At 42.7% G+C, this 25,010-nt stretch overlaps 1 non-coding gene across 1 annotated transcript; it reads left to right on the top strand.

The window, feature by feature from the left end:
• The first annotated feature begins 4,901 nt into the window (after positions 1-4,901).
• TRNAW-CCA (transfer RNA tryptophan (anticodon CCA)) lies at positions 4,902-4,974 on the top strand. Its single transcript has one exon. It is a non-coding gene; the product is annotated as a tRNA-Trp (tRNA).
• The last annotated feature ends 20,036 nt before the right edge of the window (positions 4,975-25,010 follow it).

Below are 25,010 nucleotides of genomic sequence, written 5' to 3'. Positions count from 1 at the left end.
GATGCTGGGGAGGGAGGAGAGAGAAGGAAGCGAGTGTTCTGGGAAAACGGAGGTGAGCCAGCACTTCAGGGGACCTTAGAAATGAGATACTCACGGGCCAGTCTGGGAAGAAGCTGTCAATATATAGTCTAGCCCCAGTGAAAATCTCATTTCTGTCAAGAGGAAGATGCCAACTGGCTCTTAGGTCAGACAGATCTGAGCCTCGTGGGGAGCTGTGCTGGCACAACTGGGCTCAAAGAAGGTAGGCTGCGAAATTCTTCCAAGAAATGGCCACATGTCCTCATACTGTCTCACCGAGATGATGTGTCACAATCATGCCTTGCCAAACACGTTGAGTTGCACGGTGACAACATGCCAAGCAGAGGAAGATTGTGCCCGCTGTATATAAGCACAAGCTAGAAGAATGGCATTTTACTTTGCAGCCAAAAAGCTATGTTGAGGGAAATAGACTAAGGATAACATCTGACATCCTGTTTACTTGCATTCTTGAGTGATTCTTTTTCTGGACCTGGTTCCACTACACAATCCAGCTGCAGTACCCTTAGCAAAGGCTCAGACACAGTCACATCAACGGGGGAAAAGCACTTGAAAACAGAGCTTTTGAGAACAAAAGAACACTTGTCCTCTTGTCTACACTACAGTCTGGAAAGTTGATGCTTCCCCAACAAGAAACACTGCCTTAAAAATACTGCTCTGGGAAAAAAACTGGTCTGTAACAAGAGATCTGAACTATTCTTAAACATCTTCATAACCAGTTAAAATAGTCATATTATTGGGAAATGGATAACCTCATCTGGGCAAACGCATGGTACCACCTCCCCTAGTGCACGGGATCCTGCTAAGCTTCAGAATCTTTGCAACACAGTTTTAGGCATCTACTACCAAATAACCAGCTTGGATAATCCTGCTGCCCATTTTCAAGGCTTCCCCTTCTTACCCTGTAGTAACGCTTACCAGACTTCCCTATTATCACTTGTCAATCTGTCTCCTCCACCAGAATGTGCCCTCCCCTAGAGGAGGGGTCTTGTCTGCCTTAATGAACACTGTCCCCAGCAGAGTGCCTGGTACACAGTAGATGTTTTAATGGCCTAAAACAAACATGTTTTCCTTGCTAATGATTTTTATACTTTTACTGAGATATAATTGACATAATGAATTGCACATATTTAAGATGTATGATTTAATGAATTTTGACACATGTATACATCCCATGATACAATCACACACACACACACAATTGCCTAGAGAAGTTCCTTTAGCGTTTGTTGTAAAGCTGATTTGGTGGTGCTGAATTCTCTTAACTTTTTCTCGGCTGTAAAGGTTTTAATTTCTCTGTCAAATCTCAGTGAGATCCTTGCTGGGTAGAGTAATCTTGGTTGTAGGGTTTTCCCTTTCATCAGTTTAAATATGTCCTGCCACTGTCTTCTGGCTTGTAGAGTTTCTGCTGAAAGATCAGCTGTTAACCTTATGGGGATTCCCTCGTGTGTTATTTGTTGTTTTTCCCTTGCTGCTTTTAACATGTTTTCTTTGTATTTAATTTTTGATAGTTTGATTAATATGTGTCTTGGCGTGTTTCTCCTTGGATTTATCCTGTAGGGAACTCTCTGCACTTCCTGGACTTGATTGACTATTTCCTTTCCCATATTAGGGAAGTTTTCAACTATAATCTTCTCAAATATTTTCTCAGACCCTTTCTTTTTCCCTTCTTCTGCTGGGACCGCTAGAATTTGCATGTTGGTGCGGTTTTTTGGGGGTTTTTTTTGTGGTATGCGGGCCTCTCACTGCTGTGGTCTCTCCCGTTGCGGAGCACAGGCTCTGGACGCGCAGGCCTAGCGGCCATGGCTCACGGGCTTAGTTGCTCCGCGGCATGTGGGATCTTCCCGGACCAGGGCACGAACCTGTGACCCCTGCATCGGCAGGCGGATTCTCAACCACTGCGCCACCAGGGAAGCCCTGTTGGTGCGTTTAATATTGTCCCGGAGGTCTCTCAGGCTGTCCTCAATATTTTTCATTCTTTGTTTTTTATTCTGCTCTGCAGTCGTTATTTCCACCATTTTATCTTCCAGGTCACTTATCCGTTCTTCTGCCTCAGTTATTCTGCTATTGATCCCTTCTAGAGAATTTTTAATGTCATTTATTGTGTTGTTCATGATTGTTTGTTTGCTCTTTAGTTCTTCTAGTTCCCTGTTAAATGTTTCTTGTATTTTCTCCATTCTATTTCCAAGATTTTGCATCATCTTTACTATCATTACTCTGAATTCTTTTTCAGGTAAGACTGCTTATTTCCTCTCCATTTATTTGGTCTAGTGGGTTTTTGCCTTGCTCCTTCATCTGCTGTGTATTTTTCTGTCTTTTCATTTTGCTTACTGTGTTTGGGGTCTCCTTTTTGCAGCCTGCAGGTTTGTAGTTCCTGTTGTTTTTGGTGTCTGCCCCCAGTGGCTAAGGTTGGTTCAGTGGGTTGTGTAGGTTTCCTGGTGGAGGGGACTAGTGCCTGTGTTCTGGTGGATGAGGCTGGATCTTGTTTTTCTGGTGGGCAGGGCCACAGCCGGTGGTGTGTTTTGGGTGTCTGTGACCTTGTTATGATTTTAGGCAGCCTCTCTGCTAATGGGTGGGGTTGTGTTCCTGTCTTGCTAGTTGTTTGGCATAGGGTGTCCTGCACTGGAGCTTGCTGGTCGGTGAGTGGAGCTGGGTCTTAGCATTGAGACGGAGATCTCTGGGAGAGCTTTCGCCGACTGATATTACATGGAGCCGGGAGGTCTCTGGTGGACCAGTGTCCTGAACTCGGCTCTCCCACCTCAGAGGCACCGGCCTGACTCCCGGTCGAGCACCAAGACCCTGTCGGCCTCACAGCTGGATCCACATAAGAGGAAGGAATAGGAAGGGGTTCCTCAGAACTAAAAGCCTCACCGTTGGCCTCCTGGCTGGGTCTCTGCACATGTAATCCTTTACATCATAAGCTGATGGCCTGTCCAAAGCATTGCTCTCCTCTGACTGGCTTCCTAGAGTGGCTTCCTGAGTTGCTGTAGTCGGCTTCGCAACAGCAGCTGCCTCAGACTAGAAGGCTTAGTTTTTTATTGTTACAATTTAATGGCTTCAAACAACACAAATTTGCTGTCTTACAGTTCTGTAGGTCAGTAGTCCAACATGAGTCTCACTGGACTAAAATCAAGGTGTCAGTAGGGCTGTGCTCCTTTCTACATGCTAGGGGAGAATCCATTTCCTTGCCTTTTCCAGCTTTTAGAGGTCACCAACTGCTATTGTCTGAATGTCTGTGTCCAACCCCCAAAACTCATCTGTTGAAATCCTAACCCTCCAAGGATGATGGTATTAGGAGATCAGGCTTTTGGGAGGTACTTAGGTCATGAGACTTCACCCCTCATAAATGGGATTAGTGTGTCATTTTTTTGGGGGGGGGGGTTGCACTGCAAGGCTTGTGGGATCTCAGTTCCCCAGCCAGGGATTGAACCCAGGCCATGGGAGTGAAAGCACCAAGTCGTAACCACTGAACCTCCAGGGAAATCCCAAGATTAGTGTCTTACAAAGGAGGCTCCTAGTCCCCTCCACCATGTGAAGACAGTGTGAAGGTGGCAGCTATGAACCAGGAAGAGGGTCTTCACCCAACCATGCTGGCAACTTGATCTTGGACTTTCCAGCCTCCAGAACTGTGAGAAATAAATTGCTGTTGTTCTTAAACTACCCGATCCATGGCATTTTGTTATAAGAGCCTGAACACCATTCCCTGGCTTTTGCCCCCCTTCTCTGTCTTGAAAGCCAGCAACAGCTGGTTGTCTTTACATCACCTCTCTGACCCACTGTATGCCTCCCTCTTCCATTGTTTAAGAACCATGTGATTAGATTGGGCTCACCTGGATAATCCAGGCTAATCTCCCCATCTCAATGTTCATACCTTTAATCACATCTGCAAAGTACCTTTTGCCATGTAAGGTAACATTCACAAATTTCAGGGATTAGCACATGGGCATCTTGGTGAGGAGGGCATAATTTTGCCTAAGTTGGAGAAATAGGATTAAAACCAAAATCTCTCCAAACTCAGAAATCCCTTCCACAGTGGAAGTAGAGAAAGAAAACCATTTTCGTTACTGAATAAGCATTAAACCAGAATGTGGTGTGGATCACAGGTAATCTATTAAGAGATCGCAAAGACTGAAAGCAATCTCACCATTTTGTATGGCCAGGCAGATACAACCTGTTACATACATGTTTTGGTTTTTTTTGGCTGCGCCACGAGGCTTACAGGATCTTAGTTCCCCAACCAGGGATTGAACCCAGGCCCTCAGCAGTGAAAGCAAGGAGTCCTAACTACTGGACAGCCAGGGAATTCCCAGGAAATAATCTTTGAATATATCATACCTATAGTGAAGAGTTAAATCAAAATTTTTTTTTTTTGGCTGCATTGGGTCTTTGTTGCTGCACGCAGACTTTCTCTAGTTGCGGCGAGCAGGGGACTACTCTTTGTTGCAGTGCGCGGGCTTTCACTGCGGTGGCTACTCTTGCTGTAAAGCATGGGCTCTAGGCACATGGGCTTCAGTAGTTGTGGCATGTGGGCTCAGTAGCTGCAGCTCATGGACTTAGTTGCTCCACGGCATGTGGGATCTTCCCGGACCACAGCTCGAACCTGTGTCCCCTGCATTGGCAGGCGGATTCTTAACCACTGTGCCACCAGGGAAGCCCCTAAATCAGATTCATGATTCACACAAAAAAACACAGTTTTTACTCATACATTAATTTTACAAATTGTTATGATGCCTTTATTGCTTATGCTTTCAAATGATTAACTATTGACTATTACTTTGTAGTTCTTTATGAGTTCTTTCCCATTCTAAGCCTAGGGAGTAGCTTAACTCAGGAAGCTGATCATTTAAATTTTTAATTAAGGGACTTCCCTGGTGGTCCAGTGGTTAAGACTACATGCTCCCAATGCAGAGGGCCCAGGTTCAATCCCTGGTCAGGGAACTAGATCCCACATGCATGCCACAACTAAGGAGCCCGTGTGCCACAACTAGGACCTGGCACAACCAAATAAATTAATTTTAAAAAAATTTTAATTAAGACTTTTCCTTTTAGAAATTGAAGATGATGTAAAGAAATGGAAAGATCTTCCACGATCTTGGGTTGGAAGAATTAATACTGTTAAAATGGGCATACTACCCAAAGCAATCTACGATGTAATGCAATCCCTATCAATTTACCCATGGCATTTTTCACAGAACTAGAACAAATAATCCTAAAATTTATATGGAACCATAAAAGACCCAGAATTGCCAAAGCAATCCTGAGGGAAAAGAACAGAGCAGGAGTATCAGGGAATTGCTTCATCAGAGGTTTCATCCCCTCTGCAAAAACTGGAATCCACTGTCTACAACTTTCTTGTACTAGTCTCAAAATTATCTAAGTTTTTTTTAGTGACTATTAGATCTGCAAAATGGGCTGCCTCCTAGACTGTCACACTCTGTGGCCTATAGCTGACAACAGATGTCCTGTGTTACCTCAGATCAGCAATACTGCAATTTGTCTAGTGAAGCCTTATGTCCTTGTGAAGCAAAGAATTGTACCAAAGCCAAAGTATCAATTAGTTTTACATTGCTCCTTGGTTTCTGAGACTAGCAGCAAACCATCTACATTTTGAAAATTATAAATCCCTCTAGTGGAACAAATTTCTCTGTTTTCCTGTAAATGACTAGAAAAAAACAAAAGGGGAGTCTCAAAACCCTTGAGGAACTCTTTGCCATAAATACTGGACTCCTTCATAAGCAAAAGCAAATAAAAACTTAGATTCATCCACTAGAAGAACAGAAAGAGAAAGGAAGGAAGGAAGGAAGGGAGGGAAGGAGGAAAGAAGGAAGGAAGGGAAGAAAGAGGGAAACAGGGGAGGGGGAGGGGAGGGATGTGGGCCAGGACTTATGGTAGAAGATGTTATTACAGAACTGGACTCCCTAGTAGCAATAGAGGTGTTAAGATTCTGGAATATGTGAGGTCAGGTGGTAGCACTTAAGCATCAGAAGCAAGGTGGGTATAATTTCTGTATATATATATATATATATATATATATATATATATATATATACATTTTTTAAGATATATATATATACATATTTTAAAGATATATATATATATATACACATAGATACATATATTAAAAAGATTAAAAGTAAGCAGAAGTCTGAGGTTGCTATAGACTGAATGTTTGTGTCCCTGTCAAAATTGATATGTTGAGGGACTTCCCTGGTGGCACAGTGGTCAAGAATCCGCCTGCCAATAGAGGGGACATGGGTTCAAGCTCTGGTCCAGGAAGATCCCACATGCGGCGGAGCAACTAAGCCCGTGGCGCCACAACTACTGAGCCTGAGCTCTAGAGCCCGCAAGCCGCAACTACTGAGCTCACGTGCCACAACTACTGAAGACTGTGCGCCTAGAGCCCGTGTTCCGCAACAAGAAAAGCCACCGCAATGAGAAGCCCGTGCACCACAACGAAGAGTAGCCCCCACTCGCCGCAACTAGAGAAAGCCTGCGCACAGCAACAAAGGCCCAACGCAGCCAAAAATAAATTAATTAATTTTTAAAAATTCATATGTTGAACCCTAATCCCCAATGTGAGGGTATTAGGAGGTGGGGCCTTAGGGAGATGATTAGGTCCTGAGGGTGGAGCCCTCATGAATGGGATTAGTGTCCTTACAAAAGAGGCCCCATAGAGATCCCTCACCCACCCCTTCTGCCATTTGAAGTTACAACAAAAAGACAACTGTGAACCAGGAAGTGGGTTTTCACCAGGCAACAAATCTGCCATCTCCTTGATCTTGGACTTCCCAGCCTCCAGAACTGTGAGAAATAAATGTTTATTCTTTATAATTCACCTAGTCTCTGGTGTTTTTACACCAGATCAAACGGACTAGGACAGAGGTCAACTGCCCCAGTGGAAAGTCACAATTCCATTCCCAGTTTCCAGAACTAAGACAGTTCTCAGACCCCAAAACCCATAAAACGAAGGTGAGGCCAGGTTCCCATGAGAAAGGACCCTACAACAACAACATGGCAAGTATACCTGGTAGTGATTTCTCCAGTCTGTCTCCAAAAGGATCTACAACCATTTACTCAGCTGGAGAAAGTAGAATATACTTTTGAGGTCAGTTGGAACCAGGAAATAAGTAGACACTAATACCCAGGAGCTCAAAGTGCTACTGTGGCTGCCCTGTTAGATGGGGGTTTATGAGGGTCAGGTAATAATAAGGAGATAAAGAGTACTGGCTCAGATCTGTCTCTGTAAATCCAGTAGTCATCTCCATGGCTCCCAGATGAATAATTGCGATGAATATATTAGCAGTTAGTAGAAATCTTACATCAGTTCCTTGATCTATAAAGTAAGAGGTATTGTAATAGGAAAGGCCCTATGGAAGACCCTGAAACTCCTCCCCACAAAAAACCCTCCAGTGGCCAAAATGGTAATTTTTAAAAAATCACATTCTAGGCAGGGTGCAAAGATTAGTGTCACTCTCAAAACATTAAATGATGCAACAGTCATGATCCCCATCATACGCCCATTTAATCAGTCTGGCACCTGCCCAGTAATAGTCCCAATTACATTTACTGAGCTGGATGTGGTATCTTTACTAGAGCAGATTAACACAGCCTCTGGTAGGTAGTAGGTGGTCACAGATTTGGGCAAATATGATCTTTCACACACGTCAGGAAGGAAAATCAAAAACAGGTTCCATTCATGTAGGACAGATACCAATATATATTCACAGTCTTATCCCAGGGCTTGTTATTTCTCCTGCCCTCTTTCATAATATAGCACAAAGGAAACTTAACCATCTGGATACTTCATAGAACATCATATTGGTCCACTATACTGATGGTATCATGTAAATTGGATCTGATGAGCAAGAAGAAAAAGTACGGTGGATGCCCTGATAAGACACACACTAGAGAATCAGAGATAAACCCTACAAAGATTCAGGGGCCAGCCATATGAGTGAAGTTTTTAGAGATGTAACATCTGGCAAATGCTCCAAAGTGATGGACAAATTGTTGCACTTTGAACCTCCTACCTCTAAGAAAGGCTACAAAGTTGGGCCCCTTTGGGTTCGGAAGCAACATTCTGCACTTGGGAATACTGCACGGGTCCATTTATTGAATGACTTAGAAGTTTTCAGTGGACCCCAGAGCAAGAAAGAGCTCTGTAGCAAGTCCAAGCTGTAGTAAACACAATCCTAGCACTTGGGTCATGTGATCCAGAAAGTTCCATGATTTGAAAAGGAGCTCCTGGCATGCTACTGGGCCCTAGAAGAGATTGAACACCTGAATTTGGGACATCAAGTGACCATGTTCCCAGAAATGCCCACTGTGAGCTGGATTCTGTCAGATCTACCCAGTCACAGGGTTGGGCAGACCCAGCAGCAATCCACTCTAAGACAAAATGGTACATCCAGCAGGACTAGGCTCAGTCAGGGGACACAAGGAAGCTGTAGGAACAGGTGGTCTGGACACTTACATCACCCACCACTGTTGCACTGGGGCCTCTCCCTCAAATCCCACCTACAGGCACATGAAAGGGAGCATCACTTACGACCAGCTGACATACAAGGAAAGAGCTCAAACTTGGTTCCTGGATGGGTAGGCTCAGCGTTTGGGTACAACCTGAAAATATGCAGCTGCTTCCCTACCGCCCCACTCAAGGATGTCCCTGAAAGACAGTGGGGAGAGCTTTTGGTGGTACACTTGGGCATCCACTTTGTATGGAAGAAGTGGCCTGAAATGATAATACATATTGGTTCACGGGCAATAGTGAATGGCTTGGTTTGTTGGTCAGGGGCTTGGATGGGAAAGATGGAAAGACTGGGGTCAAGGAGGTCTGAGGACGAGGCATGTGGGTGGACTTATGGGAATGGGCACAAAGTGAAGGTCTTTGTCTTTTCACGTTAACACCCACCAGAGAGCATCCACTGCAGCTGCAGAAGAAGCACTAAGCGACCAAGGAGACAGGATGACTTGGCCAGTTGATATCAGCCAGTCTGTCCTCTGCCACCCAGTCCTTGAACAATGGGGTAGGCACAGCGGCAGTGATGGCGGCTATGCACGGGCCCATCAGCAAGGGCTTTGCCGATGTACACATTGCCATGGCCAAATGTCTAACCTTCCAGCCACAGAGACCAACACCAAGTCCCCAATATGGCACCATCCCCTGAGGATATCAATCAGTCTCTTGCTGTCAAAATGATTACATTTGACCCCTTCCCTTTGAAAAGGTCAACTGTTCATTTTGACACACATGCCAAGTATGGATTTGCCTTTATCAGCCCACAGGCCTCAGTCAGCACCACTATCTGAGGGTTCACAGAGCATCTGATCTACCAACATATGCCCAATTCCTAGTCCCATGGGGAGAAGTAAGTGAGAGGCACAGAGAAGCCTGGAGTGTTACTTCAATAGATATGTCCCTCCACCTGCAAACTGGGGGAATAAGGAATAAGTAACCCCTTCGTCTTGGGTTGGGTTCCCCTGGAGCAGTTGCTGAAATGTACATGCAATTAACTTCAGGAAGTGTTCCCAGGACAACCTGATAAGAGAATGGAGAAAGTGGGACCAGAAAGGGGAAGAAGCTAAACAAATGTGTACGTTCTGGCAACTTCTTGTGGAGGGTTGCTTCAGCATGATGCAACAGGGGAACACTGAATGTAAATTCTGCCTCAGAGGTTGTCCCAACTTGAGGCAAAGAAACTACATTTTCCTATTCTCACAGCAGTCAGTCACTGAGCAAAGACCGTCAGCGGCTTGCAGGTGGGGAGGAAAGGGATTGTGTAAGGATGACTGTAAACTCACAGGCAATGCCAGCTCTCTGTCTGTGCAAGCAAAGCAGCTCCATTAATCCCAAAACAGGCTTCCAAGAGCATTAGAGACACAGATGCAGGCCTGTAGAAGCAAAGAGACACAACAGCCAGCAGAATGGTACTCACAAATTGTTAAAGGGATTGGAGGTATATGGAAAAACACTTCTGTTTTCCTTTACACGCTCACTACTCTCGGTACTAGTCACCAAATATGTGTGGGGTTTTCCCACACCAAGCAATTCTGCCACCCCAGCTCGGTGTCCTACAATTATTTAACTCAATTCTATCAGTATCTTCAGGTAGATAGTGTCAGATCCAACAGGTTAAGGGCTCAGTCCCACAATATTGTCCCCATGTCAGGGGCTAATCAAAAATCCAGGTTGTTACTTGTGCTTCTGACCGACAGGCTATAAATCGGAGGTTCCCACGACCCCCTACTCAGGTTTATTAATTTGCTAGAGTGGCTTACAGAACTCAGGAAAAGAGTTTACAGTTGACCCGTGAACAACACAGGGTTGAACTGCAAGTGTACAATTATGCAGATTTTTTCAATAATAAATACGACCATACTACACCATCCACCATTGGTTGTATCCGAGATACAACCTTGATACCTTGGATACGGAGGAACCGCCTGCACGAGTGGATTTTCAATTGCTTAGAGGGTCGGTGTCCCTAGCCCTCAAATGGTTCAAGGGTCAACTGTACTTACTATTATCAGTTTTACAACTTACAACTCAGGAATATCCAGATGGACAAGATGCATCAGGCAAGGTCTGTGGGAAGGAATGGAGAGCTCATGCCCTCTCCAGGCATACCATTTTCCCAGCATCTCCACGTGTTCACCTAAACTCACCTAAACTTCACCTAAAGCTCTCTAAACCCATCCTTTTGGGTCACTGTGGAAGTTTCATTCCTTAGGCATGAATGATTAAATCATTGGTCATTGGTGATAGATTCAAGTTCTACCCTCTAATCACAAGGTTGGTTCCCCTGGCAACCAGCCCCATCCTTAGGGGCTTTCCAAAAGTCACCTCATTAACATAAACTCAGATGTGGTTCCAAGGGGCTTGCTGTGAATAAGAAAAGACACCTTAATCTCTCTTATCACTTAGGAAATTCCAAGGGTTTTAGGAGCTCTGTGCCAGTAATGGTGAGGAAGACCAAGTATATATTTCTTATTGTAAATCACAATATCTCTGGAGGGGTTCTAGGCAGAACAACAGTAAGTACTACACATCCCTAACATTCCTCAGCTTTTAAAAAATATACGTTCAGGGCTTCCCTGGTGGCGCAGTGGCTGAGAGTCCGCCTGCCGATGCAGGGGACGCGGGTTCGTGCCCCGGTCCGGGAAGATCCCACATGCGGCAGAGCGGCTGGGCCCGTGAGCCATGGCCGCTGAGCCTGCGCGTCCGGAGCCTGTGCTCCCCAACGGGAGAGGCCACGACAGTGAGAGGCCCGCGTACCGCATTAAAAAAAAAAAAAAAGTGTTCATTGGGAATTCCCTGGCGATCCATGGTTAGGACTCTGCGCTCTCACTGCCGGTTCAATCCCTGGTCAGGAAACTAAGATCTCACAAGACGAGCGGCGTGGCCAAAAGATATATATTTTTTTCTTTATTGATGCATATTTTATATATCGTACAATTTACCTATTTCAAGTGCACAGTTCAATGATTTCTGGTAAATTTACCAAGTTGTGTGACTATCACCATAAACCCATTTGAGAACATTTTCATCACCCCAATAAAACCTTGTTTACTGTTACTGCTTGTTCCCATCATGAGGCCCATGCAACCACTTTCTGTCTCTATGGATTTGCTTGCTCTGGACAGTGCAAATAAATGGAATCTTACAACATGTGTGATACAATGTGTGTATCAATACATGTAGATACAATCGGCAAACTTTTGTGTCTGGTTTCGTTCACTTAGCATAATGTTTTCGAGGTTCATTGGCATAGTAGCATGTATCAGTACTTCATCAATTTTTATGCGTGAATGATACTCTACTGTATGGGTATATCACAGTTTGCTTATCAATTCATCAGTTAGCGGACATTTGGTTTGCTTCTACTTTTTGGCTATAATGCATCATCCTGCTTGGAACATTCTTGTACTCGTCTTCTCTTGGGTATTCATTCACCCTGGGAAATAATTTCTGGGTCATCTGGTAAACTTATAATTAAACATTTTAAGAAAATGCCAAACTGTTTTCCAGTGTACGTTCTGCCCCGTGTACATTCCCATCAGCAATTTATCAGGTTTCTCATTTCTCTGTATCTTTGCCAATAATTGTTATTGTCCACCTTTTTTATTTTAGCCATTCTAGTGGATATGTGATGTTATCACATTGTGTTTTTTTGGTTTTTGGTGGTTTTTTTGGCCGTGCTGCGTGGCTTGATGGATGTTAGTTCCCCTGACCAGAGATTGAACCTGCGCCCTGGTCAGTGGAAGCACCAAGTCCTAACCACTCGACCACCAGGGAATTCCCTTGCATTGTGGTTTTTTTTTTTTTTGGCTGCATTTGGGTCTTCTATGCTGCGCGCAGGCTTCTCTAGTTGCAGCGAGCAGGGACTATTCTTTGTTGTGGTGCAAAGGCTTCTCGTTGCGGTGGCTTCTCTTGTTGCAGTGCAGAGGCTCTAGGTGTGTGGGCTTCAGTAGTTGTGGCACGTGGGCTCAGTAGTTGTGGCTCACGGGCTCTAGAGTGCAGGCTCTGTAGTTGTGGCGCATGAGCTTAGTTGCTCCACGGCATGTGGGATCTTCCCGGACCAGGGCTCGAACCCATGTCCCCTGCGTTGGCAGGCAGATTCTTAACCACTGCTCCACCAGGGAAGTCCCCTTATTTTTTATTAAACACATATTTTCTACTGTCTCTTTTTCATTCCTTTGTTAAATAATTTCTCTATTTTTTGAGTTATTTTTCTTAGTGTTTGCTCAAGTCTTTTGTAGTAACCTACATATTACTTTTTGTGGTTCTCTTTATTTTTTTTTCTGTGGTTTCAAATTACTGTTTGGTGTCATTTATTTGCTCTAATATAGTTTCATTCCTTCTCCCCTCCGTCATGATACTATTATATACATCACATCTTTATATGTTAAAAGCCCAAGAATCCAATTTTATAAGTTGTTTTAAAAATCTATTCAGATGAGAGGAGAGAATATAATACATATAATTTCTGCCTTTTTATAATTGCCTACATAATTACCTTTACTATGCTCTTTGCTCCTTTGTGCAGATTTGATTTAATCTCTGGTATCAATTCCTTTCACCCTAAACATTTCTTTTGATATGTATTTTTAAATAAATTTATTTATTTATTTATTTTTGGCTGTGTTGGGTCTTCGTTTCTGTGCGAGGGCTTTCTCCAGTTGCGGCGAGCAGGGGCCACTCTTCATCGCGGTGCATGGGCCTCTCACTGTTGCGGCCTCTCTTGTTGAGGAGCACAGGCTCCGGACGCACAGGCTCAGTAGTTGTGGCTCACAGGCCCAGCCGCTCTGCGGCATGTGGGATCCTCCCGGACCGGGGCACGAACCCGCGTCCCCCGCATTGGCAGGCGGACTCTCAACCACTGCACCACCAGGGAAGCCCTGATATTTCTTTTTAAATTAAATTAAATTAAATTAATTTATTTTTGGTATTTCTCGTAAGGTAATTACGCTAGCAATACATCCTCCCACTGGTTGTTTATCTGGGCATTCGTTTTGCCTTCAGTTTTTGTTTGTTTAATTGCAAAATGATCACCACAATAAATCTAGTTAACATCTATCACCACACATAATTAACAATTTTTTCTTCTTGTGATGAGAGCTTCTAAGATCTATTCTGTTAGCAACTGTCTTCAGTTTTGAAGAATAATTTTTTCCGGATATAGGACTTTTGTTTGACAGATTTTTCTTTCAGTACTTTGAGTCTTATCCCACTGCCTTCTAGTGGTCATTGTTTCTGATGAGAAGTCAGATATAAAGGCACATGTTTATCATATGTGCAGATTCACAAAACCATCACCACAAAGTGTAGAACTGTTCCATCATCACAGGGTTCCTCAAAACCTTCCATGCCCCATTCTCCAATCCTTAACAACTACTCATCTTTTTCTCATCTCTATAATTTTGTGATTTTAAGAATATTATGTAAATGAAATCATATATTATGTAACATTTGGGATTGACTTTTTTCACTTAGCATAATGCTCTGGAGATTATGTAGTTTGTGGCATGAATCTCAAGTTCATTCTTCTTTATTGCTGCATATTATTCCATGGTATGGAGGTAGCACATTTTGTTTAATCATTCGCCCATTGAGGTGCATTTGGGTTACTGCCAGTTTGGGGCTATGATGAATAAAGCTGCTTTACACATTCTGATACAGGTTTCTCTGTGAACATAAGTTTTCATTCCTCTGGGATAAGTAGTCAAGAGTATGCTTGCTGCATCATATGGTAAGTGTAAGCATAATTTTAAAAGAAAAATTTTAAATGTTTTCCAGAGTGGCTACACCATTTTACATCACCAACAATGTATGAGTGATCCAGTTTTGGTACATCTTCACCAGTATTTGGTGTTATCACAATTTTTCATTTCAGCCAAGCTGACAGGTGTATAGAGATATCTCATTGCAGTCTTAATTTGTGTTTCTCTAATGGTTAATGATGTTGGCCATCTTATCAGCGCTTATGTACCATCTATTATTTTCAGTGAAATGTCTGTGCATATCTTTTGCCTAATTTCTAATTAGATTGTTTTCCTACTTTTGAATTTTGAAAGTTCTTTATATATTCTAGATACAATGCCTTTGTCAGATATGTGGTTTGAAAATATTTTCTTCCAGTCTTTAGCTGGTCTTTTCCTCCACTTAACAGTCTTTTGCAGAGCAAAACCAATTTATTTTGATGAGGTTCAATTTGTCCATTGTTTCCTTTAAGGATTATGCTTCTGTGTCAAGTCAAAAAAAACTCTCCACTTAGCCTTAGGGCCCAAAGATTTTGTCATATTTTTTTTCCTAAACGTTTTATAATTTTACATTTTATATTTATGTCTGAGATTCATTTGGAATTAACTTTTGAAAAGGTGTGAGGTTTAGGTAGATCAAGATTAATTTTTTTGCCATAGAGATGTCTAATTGCTTCAACATCGTTTGTTCAAAAGGCCATTATTGGGACTTCCCTGGTGGTGCAGTGGTTAAAGAGTCCACCTACCAATGCAGGGGACACAGGTTCGATCCCTGGTCTGGGAAGATCCCACATGCCGTGCAGCAACTGAGCCTGCACTCTAGAGCCCGCGAGCCACAACTACTGAGCCCATGTGCCACAACTACTGAAGTCAACATGCCTAGAGCCTGTGCTCAACAAGAGAAGCCACAGCAGTGAGAAGCCCGTACACCACAAAGAAGAGTAGCCCCCGTTCTCTGCAACTAGAGAAAGCCCGCACGCAGCAACAAAGACCCAACACAGCCAAATATAAATAAATAAATATTTTTTTTTTAAAAAAAGGCTATTATTCTTTCTCCACTGAATTACTTTTATGCCATTGTCAAAAATCCTTTGGGCATATTTGTGTGGGTCTATTTCTGGGTTCTCTGTTCTCTTCCATTGATCTATTTGGCTATCCCTCCATCAATACTACATTGTCTTGATTACAGTAGCTATGTATTAAACCTTAACATCAAATAGAGAGATTACTCTCACTAATTTTTCAAATTTGTTTTAGGTATTTTAGGACCTATGCCTTTCCATACAAACTTTAGAATAAGCTTATATATGTGTCTGTGTCAATTTATATGATCATATGATGTTATTCCTTAGTCTGTTGATACAGTAGATTATGTTAATTGATTCTTGAATATTGAACCAATCTTGTATTACTGGAATAATCCCACTTGGTTGTGGTGTATGATTCATTTTGTACATTGCTGGACTTGATTTGCTAATATTTGAGTATTTTTATGTCTAACTTCGTGAGAGATATTACTTTATAGTTTTCTCTTTTATGCTATCTTTGCCTGGTTTTGGTATCACAGTACCACTGGTCTCATAAAATGAACTAGGAAGTGCTCCCTTGTCTTCTATTTTCTTGGGGAGATTGTATAATATTGATGTTAATTCTTTAAATCTTTGGGAGAATTCTCCAGTAAAACAATACAAGCATGAAGATTTATTTTCCTTTTTTAAAAAAATTAATTTATTTTATTTATTTTTGGCTGCATTGGGTCTTCGTTGCTGTGTTCAGGCTTTCTCTAGTTGCAGCGAGCATGGGCTACTCTGTTGCAGTGCACAGGCTTCTCATTGCGGTGGCTTCTCTTGTTGCGTAGCATGCGCTCTAGGCGTGCAGACTCTAGTAGTTGTGGCACACGGGCTTCAGTAGTTGTGGCTCACAGGCTCTAGAGCGCAGGTTCAGTAGTTGCGGCACACGGGCTTGCTTGCTCTGTGGCATGTGGGATCTTCCCGGACCAGGGCGCGAACCCGTGTCCCCTGTACTGGCAGGCGAATTCTTAAACACTGCGCCACCAGTGAAGTCCTGGAGATTTCTTTTTAAGGAGTTTTTTTAGTTTGTGAATTGAAACTTCTTTCCTGGTGAAAGGACTATTCAGATGATCTATTTTATCTTGGTTGAGTTTTAGTACAGGCACACCTAATTTTACTGTTCTTCACTTTACTGCACTTTGCAGATATTGTGTTTTTCACAAACGGAAGGTTTATGAGCATCAAGCAAGTCTATCGGCACAATTTTTCCAACAGCATTTGCTCACTTCTTGACTGTGTCACATATTAGTAATTATCAGAATAGTTCAAACTGTTTCATTATTATATTTGCTATGGTGATCTGTGATCAGTGATATTTTATGTTACCATTACAAAAAGATTATGACTCACTGAAAGCTGAGATAATGGTTAGCATGTTTTAACAATATATATATATGTAAGTGTATATATATATATATATATATATATATATATATATATATATATATATATATATATATTCTTTTTTTTTTTTTTTTTGGCTGCACCACACGGCTTGCATGATCTTAGTTTCCCGACCAGGGATCAAACATGGGGCTCCGGCAGTGAGAGAGCGGAGTCCTAACCACTGGACCACCAGGGAATTCCGCTAGTGATAAAGTATTTTTAATTAAGGTATGTACATTGTTGTCTTAGACATAATGCTATTGCACACTGTATGGTCAGGTCACTCAAGATGGCTCTTCTCTTGGGTCTGTACATCCCCTGTCCGACCAGTGCCTGCTTCATCTACACCCTAAGCACATGACTAACCTTCTTACATACTTGCCCCAGGTCCCAGCTAGTGACTGTTCTTATCAAAGGGGCAGTGAGGGGCATGCCCCTCTGCTAGTTCCCCTTGTAACCCATGATCCAATCTGACATCAATCCTCCCTATAATTGGCAATCTCCCCTCCATCTGCTGCACATGGTGGGGTGTTGCTCCAGGACCTGGCTTCAGATATGTAAGCTCCCCCATCCATCAAACAAGTGATGTCTCTGTCACTGACTCTGGCCCCTTTCTTTGGTCTTGAAGCTGGGCACAGGGCTTGTAGGCTGGCGAGGTGCAGCCCAACACACATTTAATAAACACAGTATAGTGTAAACATAACTCTTCTATGCACTGGGAAACCAAAAAATTCATATGACCCTATTACGATATTTGCTTTATTGTGGTGTCTGGAACCGAACCTGCAATATCTCTATGGTAAGACTGTACTATTACTAGGGTTCTCCAAAGAAACAGAACCAACTGGATATACATAGATATACAGAAAGATTTATTATGAGGAAATGTCTCATGTAATTATGGGGGCTGGGAAGTCCCATCTCCATCTGCAAGCCCAGGAAAGCTGGTGGTATAGTTCCAGTCCAAACCTGAAGGCCCAAGAATTATGGGAGCCAATGGTGTAAGTCCCAATTCAAGTCCAAAGGCCTGAGAACCAGGAGCACAGATGTCCAAGGGCAAAAGATGGATTTCCCAGCTGAAGTAGAGAGCAAATTCATCCTTCCTCTGATTTTTTTGTTCTTTTCAGGCTCTGAATCTATGATGCCCACCCACATTGGTGAGGGCAGTCTTCTTTACTTAGTCTACCAATTCAAATGCTGATCTATTCCAAAAAAACCCTCACAGACACACCCAGAAATAATGTTTTACCAGTTATCTGGGCAGCCCTTAGCCCACTCAAATTGACACATAAAATTAACCATCACAGGTACCTTGGGGTTTTGAAAGAGCTGGTACATTTCTTCTGTTTTCAAATTTATGAGTGTCAAGTTGTTCCTAATATTCCCTTTTTCATCTTTTCAGTGTCTGTAGGATCTGTAGTTCTAGCCCTTGTTTGACTCCTGATATTGGTATTTATGTCTTTTCTCTTTTTATCTTTGTCAATCTTGCTAGAGGTTTATCAATTTTGTTGATTTTTTGGAGAATCACTTTTTGTTTCATTGATTTCTCTATTGTTTTCCTGTTTTTAATTTCAGTGATTTCTTATTATTTCCTTCCATCTGTTTTTTTTGGTTTCATTTTGCTTTTTGTTTTCTAGTTGCTTGAAGAAGGCAACTTAGATTATTGATTTGAGACCTCTCCTCTTTTCTAATGTAAAAAGCATGTAGTGTTATGAATTTCTCTTTGGTGGGATTGTAAAATGGTGTAGCCACTTTGGAAAACACTTCTGTGTTAACTCAACATGGTAAGCAATGAGTTACCATATGACCCAGCGGTTATTACCCAGCAGTTTCACTCTGAGGCATATACCCAGGAGAACTGAAAACATGTTCACACACACAAAAACCCACACAGCATTATTTATGGCAACCAAAAAGTGTAAACTACTCAAATGTCCATCAGTCGTTGAATGGATAAACAAAATGTGTTACATCCATACAATGAAATATTATTTGACAAAAAAGAAAGTTCTGATATATGCTACAACATGGATGAACCTTGAAAATATGTTAACTCAAAGAAGCCAGTCACATATCATATGATTCCATTTACATGCAAGTAAAAAAACAGGCAAATCCATAGAAATAGAAAGTAGATTAGTTATTTCTAGAGCCTGGGAGCAGGGAGGAATGGGAAGTAACTGCAAATAGGTATGGGGTTTCTTTTCGGGGGCAATGAAAGTATTCTTAGATAGTGGTAATGGTTGCACAACTCTGTGAATATACTAAAAGCCACTGAATTGTACACTTTAAAGGGGTAAATTCTATCTCAATGAAGCTGCTATATAAAAAAAATTTCCCTTTCAGCACTGCTTTAGGTGAGTCCCACATATTTTGATACACTGGATTTTCATTTTCATTCAATTCTATGTATTTAAAAAAAATTTCCTTTGAGAATTTCTTTGTGATCCGTAGGTTATTTAGCAGTGCTTAAGTTTTATTTCTAAATAAGTGTTCACTGATTTTCCTGTTGCTTCTTCTTTGGCCGTGCCCTGAGGCATGTGAGATCTTAGTTCCCCAACCAGACCAGGGATCAAGTCCATGCCCCCTGCAGTGGAAGCGTGGAGTCTTACCCAATGGGGTGCCAGGAAAGTCCCTCCTGTTGTATTTCTGTTATTGATTTCTAGTTTGGTTCCATTACAGTTCGAGAACATACCCTGTGTGGTAGGCAGAATAATGGCCCCCCAAAGATGTCCATGTTTGATCCCCAGAACCTATAAATATGTTATATTTCATGGAGAAAGGGAGTTAGAGTTGCAGATGGAATTAAAGTTACTAATCAGTTTACATAAAATAGGGAGATTATTCTGGATTATCTATGTGGGCCCAAACTAATCACAAGAATCCTAAAAACTGGAAGAAGGAAGCAGAAAAAGTCAGAGAGATGCAACATGACAAGGACCCACCTGCCATTGTTGACTCTGATGGCGGAGGAAGGGGGATACAAGCCAAGGAATTAGGTAGCCTCTAGAAGCTGGGAACGTCCCTCAGTTTACAGCCTACAAGTAAACATTTACCTCAGTCCTGTAACCACAAGGAAATGAAATCTACCAACAAAACAAATGCGCAAGAAAATGGACCTTCTCAAGCCTACAGAGAGGAATGGACCCATCCGAACACCTCCACCTCCCTGTGTTGCAGTCAGGAAAGTGTCCCAGGCCAGAAAACTGGAGTGAATATGCAGCTCCCCTCGTGCGTTTCCCTTTTCTCTGGGATTGTACTCCTGTGACACTTACTGAGCAATGCCTGAAAATAGCCATCTCCTTATACTTTGTCCAGTTTTACAGTTGTTTACGGTGAGAAAGTAGGTTTAGTACCAATTACCTCATTATGGTCAGAGGTGGAAGTTGCTTTGTTTACTTTTCTGTTACACTTTAATTTTTTAAAATGTTTTTTAAAAGTTAAAGGAAAATTACTACAACACACAGGTAGTTGGACTCCTCAGAAATGAAGGTTTAGCTTGTACCACCAAGTAAAATACCATTAACTGAGGTAAAAGGGTATATAAAATGCATCTCTTAGGGAGACTATTACAAATACCAATTATGGCCCTGTGACTAGTTACCTAAGCAAGGGTGGTAGATTCTACTTGAATTTTGCCCCTTGCTGTATGAACTCTTGTTTCCTCCCAATACTTTATATAGAATGTTTGGGGATAAATTTAACATTTTTAGTTCATATCTAGGAGAATATAGAAGAGCCCAGAAATTCTGCGTTTGGAGTTGAATGCAATTATTCAGAAAACTTTGGGTTGTCTTTCTTTGGGGTTGGCCATGGAGCAGTATATTTGGAGACATGTGTAAAATGGTCAAAGTGTATTAGGCAGACAGACATTTTTAGAAGAGTACATAAGGGGAGAAAAGTGTTTTCAATCAGTCAACATATTCGTTGAACTCCTTCTCTGCCAGGCTTTTGAGACACATCAATAAACAAACGGGTAAAGTTCCCTGATCTCACGGAGTTCAGGCCTGCTGGGCATCTGGAGAGATGGGATGGGCAGATGGCAGTATTAAATAGGACAGTCAGGATAGGCCTCATTGAGGGGTGAGATGAGCAAAGGCTTGAGGAAGATGAGTTAATCAAATGGATGTTTCAGGGTGGGGCGGCGTTGAGTGGAGTGGATCAAAAGTCCAAGTCAGCCCTATTAGGTTCTCTGCTATCAAGGCATTGGCTGGGTGGGGCTATTCTCTTAAGGTTCTGGGGAAGAATCAGCTTCCAAGCTCATTTGGGTTGATGGTATTATTTAGTTCCATGTCCTTGCAGGCTGTCAGCCTGGGGCTGTTCTCACCTTCTAGAGGCTACCCTTATTGCTTGACAAGAGTCCCCTCCATCTTCAAGCAAGTAATGGTACATGAAATCCTTCTCATGTTTGAATCTGACTGCCTCTTTTGCTACCAGCTAGAGAAAAATCTCTGTTTTTAAAGAGCTCATGAGATTATATTGGGCCTACACAGATAACCTCCCCTTCGGTTAACTCAAAGTCAACTGGTTTTTAAAAATTATTTATTTATTTAGCGTGTGTTGGTCTTAGCTGCGGCACGCCTGTGGGATCTAGTTCCCCGACCGGGGATTGAACCCTGGCCCCCTGCGTTGGGAGTGCAGATTCTTACCCATTGGACCACGAAGCAAGCCCCAAAGTCAGCTGATTAATAACCTTAATTATACCTGCAAAGTCTCTTTTACCATGCAACCTAACAATCGTGACTGACATATCATATTCACAGTCCTGGGGACTAGGCAGGGAAATTTGGGGGGCCATTTTGGAATCCTGCTTACCACAGACAGAAAAAGAAATAGAAAACCTGGATAGACCTACATCTACACAAGAAATTAAATTTTCAATAAAAAAATCTTCCCACAAAGAAAATTCCAGGCCCAGATGATTTCATTAGTGAATTCTATCATTTAAGGAAAAGACAGTACCTATCCTGAACACACTCTTTCAGAAAACAGAGGGGGGAATTCCCTGGTGGTCCAGTGGTTAGGACTCCTCGCTTTCACTGCTGAGGGCCCGGGTTCAATCCCACAAGCCTCTCAGCGTGGCCAAAAAAAACCAGAGTAGAAAACACTTCCCAATTTATTTTATGAGACTAGATTTACCCTTCACACCAGTTATCAATTTATTGCCTCTCAGCTCCAAATTCACTCTTGTTGCTCCTTCTATGAAAATGAATCTGAGCCTTTAGGTATTTTTCCTTTGCCAACTTGCATTAACATTATGTAAAAGGAAAACTTTCTTCCTCTATACTACTACTCTCAATACCTCTTGGCCACCAAATGCGTGGGTATTTTCCCACATTGACCTATTCTCTGACAACAGCTGGGTGGCCTGCAATTCAATTCCATCACAAGTCTGGACCTCCAGTACTTCTGACTGATCAGCTGTAAACCAGGGGCTCTCACCACCCCTTCCTCCAGTTCAATAATTTGCTAGAACAGCTCACAGAACTCAGGAAAGTGCTTTACTCACTACTACCCATTTATTATAAAAGGATATAACTCAGGAACATCCAGATGGGAGATGCATAGGGCAAGGTACAGGGAAGAGGCATGGAGCTTCCATGCCCTGTTGGGGCACACCAGCCTCTCAGCAACTCCTCGTGTTCACCAACTGGGAAGCTCTCCCATTCCGCCTGTGGTTAGGGTTTTTATGAAGGCTTTGTTACCACAGGCATGATTAAATCATTGGTCACTCCTCTCGCCTCCCTGAGGTCAGGGAGTGGGGCTGAAAGTTCCAGTCCTCTCAACACCCAGTTGGTTCCCTGGCAACCAGCCCCAAACCCTTAGGGACTTTCCAAGTCGTTTTATTAACATAAACTTGGGTGTGGTTGAAAGGGGCTTGTTATGAATACCGAGAGACAATCTTTTTCCTTTTACTACTCTAGAACTATTTTAGGAACTGGGAACAAAAACCGAGTATTGCCAACAAAAGATGCCCTTTTCACCTTTATCACTCTGGAGCTATTTCAGGAGCTGGGACTGAAGACCCAAATATGTATTTACCATATCACAACATCACATTAGGTTTGGTCAGTATCAGTAAAGGACACTGGAGCGATTGCAAGAGGAAAAAGGGCTTTTTTGCCTCCCGGTTGAGGTCAGCAGGCTCCGGTAGCATGTGCTTCTCCAGCCTGGGCAGCTTCTCCTGGTGGGAGTGGGCACCTCCTGCTTCAGGCCCTTACTGTGCTCACAGCTCCTACGGTGAGCCATGGGCGGCAGCTTCCCCAGAAACTCCCCTCCCTGGTCAGTTCTATAGCCAGACCACTGGTGAGACACCTCCCTGTTAAAAGCCCCGAGGGACAGACTTCTAGCAAGTTCTGTAGGTGTGCCACCACAGCAACTTCCCTACCATTCAACAAGCCAAAGCTATGCCTCTCCAACAAGGTCTAGGTTTCAGCCCCGGGGTGATTATTATGTTATTCTCCTACTGTATGTGGTATTCCTATATTCTTAAGAGTTCTCTTTAAGTAATCATTATCCTATCCATATTAAGTAATTTATAGCAAACCTTCCCTGTTCAAAATACTGTGAAGTTTCCCTCTCCCGATTGGACCGAAATAAATACTGAATTGGCCTAGAGATCGACCCTGGAGAGTGACAACTGCAAACCCACAAAAACAGGATTTGGGGATTGGTTTGTTCGTGCCTTTGGGCTTGAGGGCAGTGCTCCTTGCAAATCAGAAAAAAAAAAGGATGCTAGTAATCCGTGGCCTGTGGGGACAATCACGATGAATCAAGTGCCAACTGAAGCAGTGCTTTGGAAGCTCAAGTAGCTGCTGCACCCAACTGTTATACCAGTAATGATGACCATCGAACTCTGGTGTTGGGTGGATTTTTCTGAGTTCATCTGAGTGCTGGTCCTGCAGTATCTGTAGAAATAAGTCTCTCTCTGCTTAAAAATCCTGTGATAACTTCACCTGGGGCAGATTCCTTGTAAGGGAATGGTATTCTCCTTAAGATCCACCACAACCACTTTGAACTGCCATTAAACCCATAACTAGGGTCAAACCTCAGGATGCTCCAGGCGGCCAGATACACACTACAACCCAGGAAGAATAGCTTACACACCAAACTGGGAAAGTGGATAGGCAAAACTGGGGATGCACACCTTCAAATACTACGCTAGTTAGAAGCAATGGACTAGGTATGTATTTGCAACATCTTCAAATCTTCAAAACATGGTGATGAGAAGTTGTAAGAAACAGATATACAATACCATACCATTTAATTTTAAATATATGCATATAAAACACTGATATACATTCAATAAGAACACAAACGAACAAAAAGGATATACATTAAATGCATTATAATGGTTGCCATTGGTGGGCAGGGAGTGGGAATAAAAAAGTGAAAATAAAATGAGAAGGGTCTTGTGTGGACTAATCACAATTAACAAACATTGAGGAGTATCATTCAGGAGAGAAAGAAGGAACATTGGCTTGTAGTAGGGACTTTCAGTCCTTGACAAGATGCTGATCTAACATAAGGTGCTGGCTCCCTCCAATTCCAGCCCTGAAGATGACACACAGAAGGAAAAATGACAGATAATGATGAAATCTCCTACTTATGCAGCATTTACCATGTACCATGCACTCATTTCATCTTCCCAGCCAATGCTATATTATTAACCCCATCTTACAGATAAGAAACCAAGTACAAAGAGATTAAGTAACTTGCCTAAGGTCACACAGCTGGTAATGCTGGAGTTGGAATTCTAACACAGATAGTCCAGATAAAACTTGAGGAATACCCAGAGACTGGAGAGAGCAGGTCTGGGATGGTGCTGGAGATCAGGGGCTAGCGGCCTAAAATAAAAGAGGGGCAAACACCATGGACAAGAGAGGTCAGAGGGGACTTCCCTGGTGGCGCAGTGGTTAAGAATCCACCTGCCAGCACAGGGGACACAGGTTTGAGCCCTGGTCCAGGAAGATCCCACATGCCGCAGAGCAACTAAGCCCATGCACCACAACTACTGAGCCTGCGCTCTAGAGCCTGAGAGCCACAACTACTGAGCCCGCGTGCTGCAACTCCTGAAGCCTGCGCGCCTAGAGCCCATGCTCCACAAGAGAAGCCACCTCAGTGAGAAGCCTGCACACTGCAATGAAGAGTAGCCCCTGCTCGCCGCAACCAGAGAAAGCCCGCGCACAGCAATGAAGACCCAACACAGCCCAAAAATTTATATAAAAAAGGATACACATTAATTTTAAGTACAGTAAC

This window comes from Kogia breviceps, chromosome X, assembly GCF_026419965.1.
Source record: "Kogia breviceps isolate mKogBre1 chromosome X, mKogBre1 haplotype 1, whole genome shotgun sequence".
NCBI lineage: Eukaryota > Metazoa > Chordata > Mammalia > Artiodactyla > Physeteridae > Kogia > Kogia breviceps.
This window is presented reverse-complemented; position numbering and strand designations above follow the sequence as displayed.